Source organism: Mercurialis annua, linkage group LG4 (assembly GCF_937616625.2).
Source record: "Mercurialis annua linkage group LG4, ddMerAnnu1.2, whole genome shotgun sequence".
Taxonomy (NCBI): domain Eukaryota; kingdom Viridiplantae; phylum Streptophyta; class Magnoliopsida; order Malpighiales; family Euphorbiaceae; genus Mercurialis; species Mercurialis annua.
Genome location: NC_065573.1, coordinates 850,419 through 859,764, shown reverse-complemented (window position 1 = coordinate 859,764; position 9,346 = coordinate 850,419).

The following is a 9,346-nucleotide window of genomic DNA, read 5'->3' as shown; positions in this document are numbered from 1 at the left end:
ATTGCTTGTTAACACCAGACCAAACATAATATTTCAAAACACAAGAATTTCTTTTTACTGATAACTCAACCAAAAATCAAACTTTTTAAGAATTTAAAATCAAACTTCTCTTATGATTTTGTGTCAAAACACAATTTAAGCAAAATTACTTTTCTTAATAAAAAAAACACCCTTAAAGAACATGTGGTCAGACCATATATGACCATAAAACATGTTTTAAAGTTTAATCCAAAATTTCTTTATTAGGAAACAAGACTAACACCCAAATGTATCCTCATATGTACTAGCGTATATAGCACCCAACAATTACGGCCAAAGCCAACATGTACTACGAAATAATCCATCGTTATTAATTCATTAGTGGCATAAAGCCAAAATATATAAAACAACATCATACCCAAGTACGAGTTTTAGAAAAATTTACCAGGCTATGATTTCCCGAGAAATCGAAAGCAAAAGTAAAATCACCCAAGTGAAATAACCTCAACATAATAAATCACAGCAAGTAACATCCAAGTGAAATTAATTGACAATCATAGCATCAATACCAAATAAAGACTGACAGACATCACCTATAGGATGTAGGCTGAAAATTTGAAAACAAATGATGACGTTTTAAAAAGACAAGACACGAATCCTAATTCCGCAGTATTTCCTAAGACACGACATCAACTTATCATGCCAAAATAATAAACACACAACATGCATAAGGCCTTGGTTTGAAACCAAAGCTCTGATACCAAGTTTGTCACGACCCATTTTCATGAATCGCGACCGGCGCTAGGGTATGGGTAATGTAGTACCGAAACCCGTAGCTAGCCTTCCTTAAACATACAATTCAATTATACCTGCAGAAAACCAATGCTCGGGGGCAATCGAGACTTCAGCCTAAATCTAGCAGTTATAATATTCATCAGTTAATATAACATGCTTATCCAATTCCGAGTCTAAAATAGATTTATCATAAACCCAAGTAAATGATATAACATGCCAAAGCAATAAAACCAGTTGAACCAATCCGACAAAGATATAATAACAATAAAGACGTCTAGTTACTACTGCGGTCTAAGAATAAAACAGTTTTACAGTTTTACTAAAATAAATGGAACCTCCGAGGAAAAGTAAATGCGGAGATCACCAGACTCTCTCAAATCATAACCCTGGGGAAAATTGGGAAAACAACGGGGTCAGATATACTGAGATGAGTTTATACCACTATCTACATTTATTAAGTGGAAAACCTTTAAAACCGTTTAAAACATTTAATAACGATATTACGGATAATAGTTGGAACCCTAATCCACAATTCTAATAAATATCACAATCCAATAGGTCTGGTCCCGAGAGCTGAGCTACACCGAGTTACCACTGACCACACTTATACCAGAGTCCCGAGAGCTGAGCTACACCGAGTTACTCTACCTGGTCCCGAGAGCTATGCTCACACCGAGTTGCCACATTTCCATATATACCTTACCCAGATCAATACCGGTGCGCACGCAGTCCTAATGATGCCCATTAGGTAGCATGTTCCAACTAAGAGCCATAATATAAAAACAGTTCGAAATATACGTACAGTATATATATTTAATATTAAAATAACAATTTACTTAATAAAGCGGTAAATAGTAAGTACAAACTCACTGCTTGCTAATCCACGTGACAACCTCGCAAGCAATAGAATCATGTTTCGTCTCCGAAGTACGAACGGTCGACGGGTCTAAACAAGGTATAAATAATAATTAAAAACATACCCTAACTCTAAAGAGTACTAGACACCACATAGGACTAGCACAAACGACAAGTCAAGGTAAAGCCCATCAAAATAAACACAATACTCAATAAAATAACAAGCCAACAACAACTCATGTTAAGTTAAGTTCCCGACCTTTAAAACATAAACCGGAGTGGGAAAAAACCCAAATCAACTTTATTTCAAATAAGTGATTCCAAAGTAGTGAGTCAACTGAGTCATCACTATGCTCAATTTCTTCCCACATGTCAGGCGACCAAAGTCTAACCCACCCAAAACCAATGTATAAACCAAATTTAAAAATCTGGAATATCTTTACAATAATATTAACTTGAAACAAAGGAACTCAACACTTAACATCACTAACAATCCAATTGTAACAACACGCCAACATTTAAGCCAACACTTGGCAAAAGATTACCCAAATAAACACAACGTGTTAAATCACTTTAAATAGATACAACAATGATTATAAACACTTATAAACTAACCAATTCAGATTTGAAATTAGCTTTTTAATCCACTATCAAAACAATGGTAACTTATCTTAACTTATAAACGATTTGTCCAACAATTTCCAATTCAATCAATTAGCCTAACGTATTAGAACTATCAAAATAACCCTTTTGAAAAGATAATTTCCAGCCACATTTATATGCCTTTAAAACATCGGATTACTTATAGAAACCTACAATTTAGTACCACACTTAAGTCTAGCCAATGATCTCAAGTCACCCAATGTAAGATTCTTAACTAGCCACCTATTACCAATTTATATACGTATTTCCAGATTTTTATAGAAAGAGAAACATAATTTAATTCATAACCACATACCAAATCACATAGCCCTTAGTCTAAACAATGATTCCAAGCTAATCAAGTAAGAACATCAACAATTAACAACAACAACACCCAAAGTATGAAATCTCAGATTTCAATCAAGTCAAAACAGAATATACAACATGCTATATCACCCAAAGTATTAAAGTAAACCAATATCTAACAATCTCTACAATTCAAAGCAAAGGATTAGAACCACTAACCTCTTGAAATAGATTAATAATGATCCAATAGAGAAAACCCAGAAAAATAATAACTCAATTCAGCCTATAGCAACATATAATAGAGAACAATTAATAAGAAATCGATTGAATGAGTTTTAAGGGATTAAATGTTGAAATAGTTGATTAAAATACTTACAATTGAAGAAAATAGGTTGAGGAATCAATAGGAGATGATAATCTGAGAGTGACAGCCGCAATAGGGTTTTAAGAAAAGTTCAAAATTGATTTAGGTCGAATAAGGTGGTATTTATAGAAAAACGGCGAACTGTACAGTGCAAGTTGGCGACCGCGAACTAGTTCGCGACCGCAAAGTAGTTAGCGACCGCTAACTAAAGTTGGCGACCGCTAACTTTTCTGCCCAAGAAGGAAAAATGTGAAATTTGACTTTAAGCTCAGAATCGATCCGATGACCCAAACCACACTCAAAACATCATAAAACATCATTCAAGAGGTCATGAACCTTCAAACCATGTTTTCGAGAAGTCAAACTAACTCAAACAAATCCAAGGTATATTGGAAAGTTCATCGGAACTAGCCGGAAAAACACGGGGTATTACATTCTCCCCAACTTAAAACAAAATCGTCCTCGATTTTTAAAACAAAAACAACTGTCGAACAACATAGCATAAAACTACACGTCTAGCTGAACAACTGCACAAGACTGATATGAAAACGTATCAACAAGATACCCAACGTAACAAGAACAATAATCAACAACACTACAACGAACCCGGTCTTTTAAGAATAATCTTAATCAAAAACCAACCCGACTAAAATCATTAGTACTATGTGCTTAACGACCAACGCACTTGCGTAAGCAAAACGCAACAGGTTGTTCCTCGAACGATAACGCAAAACCACAACTTTCATAACCAAACAATCTTAAAAGGTCGCAAAAGCCTTAATACTAACTTCCACTTAACATAAAATGATATCGCCCTTTCTAGGTGAAATCAAACGAAGGAATACAAACTCTCCCACATAAAGCTCGATTGAAATACTTAGGATAATCAAGAACAAATCTCAAATCTCTTTCGATGATAACTCTAATCAAATTTTCCACCCAGAGAAAGTCAACACAAGACGAAACACGCCAAAAACATATGGGGTATTACATTCTCCACAACCTATGAAAAATTCGACCTCGAATTATAAATCTGATACTGATTCGCACTTTAAACGGTTACAACACACGTATGGGCAAAATTCTGAGTCTAACAACTAGGTGCCCCAACCATTGCTCGATCAACACAGTTGAATAATCCACAATTTTCTAACTAATAGTCACAAATGCTCTTTACCGGAATGGCTTCCAAAACCACCTCGAATATTAATAATTATAAAATCCTTAATATCAAAATACAAGATCAAGCCCTTAACTCGTCTATAGTTCTACAATTGCAAGCTCTTTTGCCTCAAACAAAACAAGGATACTGCAAACATAGCTGATAAAAATCTATCGTTCTAAAACACTTACTTACTTTCACTTATAACATCTCGACATCGAAATAATCAATAACAAAACCCAGTAAACTTCAAATAATATTTCAGTTCCTCATCAAATACTATACTAATCATCCAATCCTAATGATTAATACCAACTCGATAATACCATTAACTTGTGAATCATAAAAACACAAGACGCATACCGTTTTTCCCAAGAAAACGTGAATTTAACTCATAATAATAGAAACTCCAGATTAATAATAAACAATATCAATTACAATGATCCTCGACTACACCTCACAACTTAAAAAAATATTTTGCCTCTCTCACCAAGGGTTCAACCACTGACCCAGACGATAACAAGACATTACAATAATTCCATCAATTAACAAAATCGATCAACCAATCATGGTTGTCGAACCTGTTAACCGCGATTCCCGATTCTCAAATCAACTATCTCATAAAACCAAATTGAACTCAAATTCTCAAAATTATTTAATCAATTGACTATAAAAATTTGTCACGACCCATTTTCATGAATCGCGACCAGTTTACTACGACCGGATTGTTAGTTATGCTCAAAACCAACCCTTGGGGGTATAAAATCTTTTAATACAAAACAGTTTATATACAAATTTTCCACTTCTCTTTTAAAAAAAACTTGACGTCTTACACCTCCTTTTGCATTCAATATCGAAATACCTTTACCGTTGAAAATCCATCGGTTTATGAACCCTTGAAAATTTTCAAAATATTCGCATTTTGAATTTGAAATTTTCCCTTTACTTTTCAATGCGTTTGTAAATTTATAAAACAGTAAATTGACAAAATTTATGTCCTCTTTAATCCAAACTTGCTAAAATCAAATTATCCCCATTTCAAAAATACACAAACCGTGGAAACATCCTTCATATTGAAAATATACATTGATTTTTTAAAAACAATAAAATTTTATTGTCACTTACAAATCTTAATTTGTAAATAAAATCACAATTTGAAGAAATCGTTAAGCCCACAAAATTACCATTTCTTTTGAAACCAATTTGATAAAAATCCTTCCTTTACTCAGAAGGGTAAAATTTAACAATACAAATCTCCTGATTTATGAAAATACCTTTATATTCATATACCAAAATACTTGGACAATTTCAAATCTGAAAAGATAAAGTTTCCTTTAAAAACGTAGTGTATATACACACATGAGCATAACCAACATCCTTAAACCTCAAATCCTTAAATCACAAATCGGAAATTATCACGAAAGATTTCTATTCAAAATTACTCTATTCCGCTTTTTAGCACAACTCAAATCTCGAGCGCAAACCTCAAGCCATCATTACTTTGTAAGAAGCACAAGATTCTGAAAACGCAGATCGATTCCTAACTAAGTAATCGTCCAAAATTCACAACCATCATCACAGAGTATTTGTCTAGCTACATTTCGGTAACAGTTTCAAAATTATTTGAAATTCGACAACTTTACAAACACATTTATCATAGTGTGACTCGCGAGCTCGTTTCAAAACATATTTCTCAAAACACTTTATCGAAAAATCCATTTTACATAATTGTGCGCCAGGGTGATGACATCTCTCATCCCCAAAGAGTTGCATCTAACCCTAATCATTTCTATGCACGTGATGCATGTACTATTATGCATGTATCAATTATTAATTTATCTTTTATTTAGTGAACATACTCAGTGTTCAATGCAATCCTATTCGTGACATTCAAAATGCATGTTCGTGATATGTCTGGGCACAATTACGTGTTAAAATATTTTAAATATTTTAGCAAATCAACCTTTGAAATTCATTTCATAATCAAACCTTTGATAGACGTTATACTCTGTGAGATGTGCACTCGATAACCTCAAAGTATTCCTCAAAATTTCTAACTTGAACCTAGCAACATTCGATGCTATTACAATTTAACCTAAAATTTCATTTCCACTCTTCCGCATAATTATCCAACTAACCTCAACCTTAATTAAAACTCATTCCCAAGGAAATAACACATCAATACGTTCCTCCCAAAAAAATTTACCGCTAGCTCCCGCATCGCATCATCCGACTTGATGGAAACACCAGTGTATTAATACACCGATCTATCTTCTCGGTTCAGAGTTTCCAATATCCGTTCTAAGATAATCAGAAATCATCAACCAATCAAAGGGAATATTTCCCTCATCTTCCTCGATATCGAAATCCAAAGATTTCGTTTCAATATAACAAAATAGCAAACTCAACTTATCCTTAGTTGATACTACATCAACACGGGGTCTGAACAAAGTTTAACCCACAATCAAACTAAAAATCAGGTATCTACTATAACCGCATGAAATAAATCATCCCACGTGCTACTCCGCACGAAGAGACAAAACAAAATAATCAACTTAGTCCAACAGACAAGCGAGTTATACAACAAATTTTATTACCAACAAATTACGAATTCTATGAACCACAATTCACCCAAGCATGCCATTGAACACAATTAACCCAAACATATTTAAAAGACAAATCGGGACATGCCACAACATTTCTTTAAAATCTCATTACAAAATCATCATGTAATTTTATCATCCTTTAATAGTATGCTTTAAAATTCGTTTTGAAATTTAAAGTCGAATATGAAAACTTCCAAATATTTGTTGAGCCCCACGGCTAAAACAAAATCACTGTCTGTAAAAGTCTCTTCTTATTTATTAGTTGCTTTTAAACGGATACCCAAGTATCTCAAACAATAAAAATCATCGAGCTAGCCGAGTCATTACAACTACCAAGCTCAACTCCTAAATTTGGGTGACCCAAGTCAAACCCAAAACAACTGTTTATAAAACGTATTTAAAATATTTGTAAATCCGGAAAAGTATTTTAATAAAATTTCCAGCCTTTCAAATTTGGAAACTCAACTTAAACCAACCGCTAAACGGTAATTTAAAACTCAAGTGAGAAATCTTTGATTTCAAACATCTATTCTGTAAATCCCAAAAATTTAAAATGCTGGCATACTACAACATGATAAAATAAGTTCAACGTTAAATTCTTAAAACAATGGTTCATCTCATAAAATATCATTTTGAAATAATTGCTTGTTAACACCAGACCAAACATAATATTTCAAAACACAAGAATTTCTTTTTACTGATAACTCAACCAAAAATCAAACTTTTTAAGAATTTAAAATCAAACTTCTCTTATGATTTTGTGTCAAAACACAATTTAAGCAAAATTACTTTTCTTAATAAAAAAAACACCCTTAAAGAACATGTGGTCAGACCATATATGACCATAAAACATGTTTTAAAGTTTAATCCAAAATTTCTTTATTAGGAAACAAGACTAACGCCCAAATGTATCCTCATATGTACTAGCGTATACAGCACCCAACAATTACGGCCAAAGCCAACATGTACTACGAAATAATCCATCGTTATTAATTCATTAGTGGCATAAAGCCAAAATATATCAAACAACATCATACCCAAGTACGAGTTTTAGAAAAATTTACCAGGCTATGATTTCCCGAGAAATCGAAAGCAAAAGTAAAATCACCCAAGTGAAATAACCTCAACATAATAAATCACAGCAAGTAACATCCAAGTGAAATTAATTGACAATCATAGCATCAATACCAAATAAAGACTGACAGACATCACCTATAGGATGTAGGCTGAAAATTTGAAAACAAATGATGACGTTTTAAAAAGACAAGACACGAATCCTAATTCCGCAGTATTTCCTAAGACACGACATCAACTTATCATGCCAAAATAATAAACACACAACATGCATAAGGCCTTGGTTTGAAACCAAAGCTCTGATACCAAGTTTGTCACGACCCATTTTCATGAATCGCGACCGGCGCTAGGGTATGGGTAATGTAGTACCGAAACCCGTAGCTAGCCTTCCTTAAACATACAATTCAATTATACCTGCAGACCTCCAATGCTCGGGGGCAATCAAGACTTTAGCCTAAATCTAGCAGTTATAATATTCATCAGTTAATATAACATGCTTATCCAATTCCGAGTCTAAAATAGATTTATCATAAACCCAAGTAAATGATATAAAATGCCAAAGCAATAAAACCAGTCGAACCAATCCGACAAAGATATAATAACAATAAAGACGTCTAGTTACTACTGCGGTCTAAGAATAAAACAGTTTTACAGTTTTACTAAAATAAATGGAACCTCCGAGAAAAAGTAAATGCGGAGATCACCAGACTATCTCAGAACATAACCCTGGGGAAAATTGGGAAAACAACGGGGTCAGATATACTGAGATGAGTTTATACCACTATCAACATTTATTAAGTGGAAAACCTTTAAAACCGTTTAAAACATTTAATAACGATATTACGGATAATAGTTGGAACCCTAATCCACAATTCTAATAAATATCACAATCCAATAGGTCTGGTCCCGAGAGCTGAGCTACACCGAGTTACCACTGACCACACTTATACCAGAGTCCCGAGAGCTGAGCTACACCGAGTTACTCTACCTGGTCCCGAGAGCTATGCTCACACCGAGTTGCCACATTTCCATATATACCTTACCCAGATCAATACCGGTGCGCACGCAGTCCTAATGATGCCCATTAGGTAGCATGTTCCAACTAAGAGCCATAATATAAAAACAGTTTGAAATATACGTACAGTATATATATTTAATATTAAAATAACAATTTACTTAATAAAGCGGTAAATAGTAAGTACAAACTCACTGCTTGCTAATCCACGTGACAACCTCGCAAGCAATCGAATCATGTTTCGTCTCCGAAGTACGAACGGTCGACGGGTCTAAACAAGGTATAAATAATAATTAAAAACATACCCTAACTCTAAAGAGTACTAGAAACCACATAGGACTAGCACAAACGACAAGTCAAGGTAAAGCCCATCAAAATAAACACAATACTCAATAAAATAGCAAGCCAACAACAAGTCATGTTAAGTTAAGTTCCCGACCTTTAAAACATAAACCGGAGTGGGAAAAAACCCAAATCAACTTTATTTCAAATAAGTGATTCCAAAGTAGTGAGTCAACTGAGTCATCACTATGCTCAATTTCTTCCCA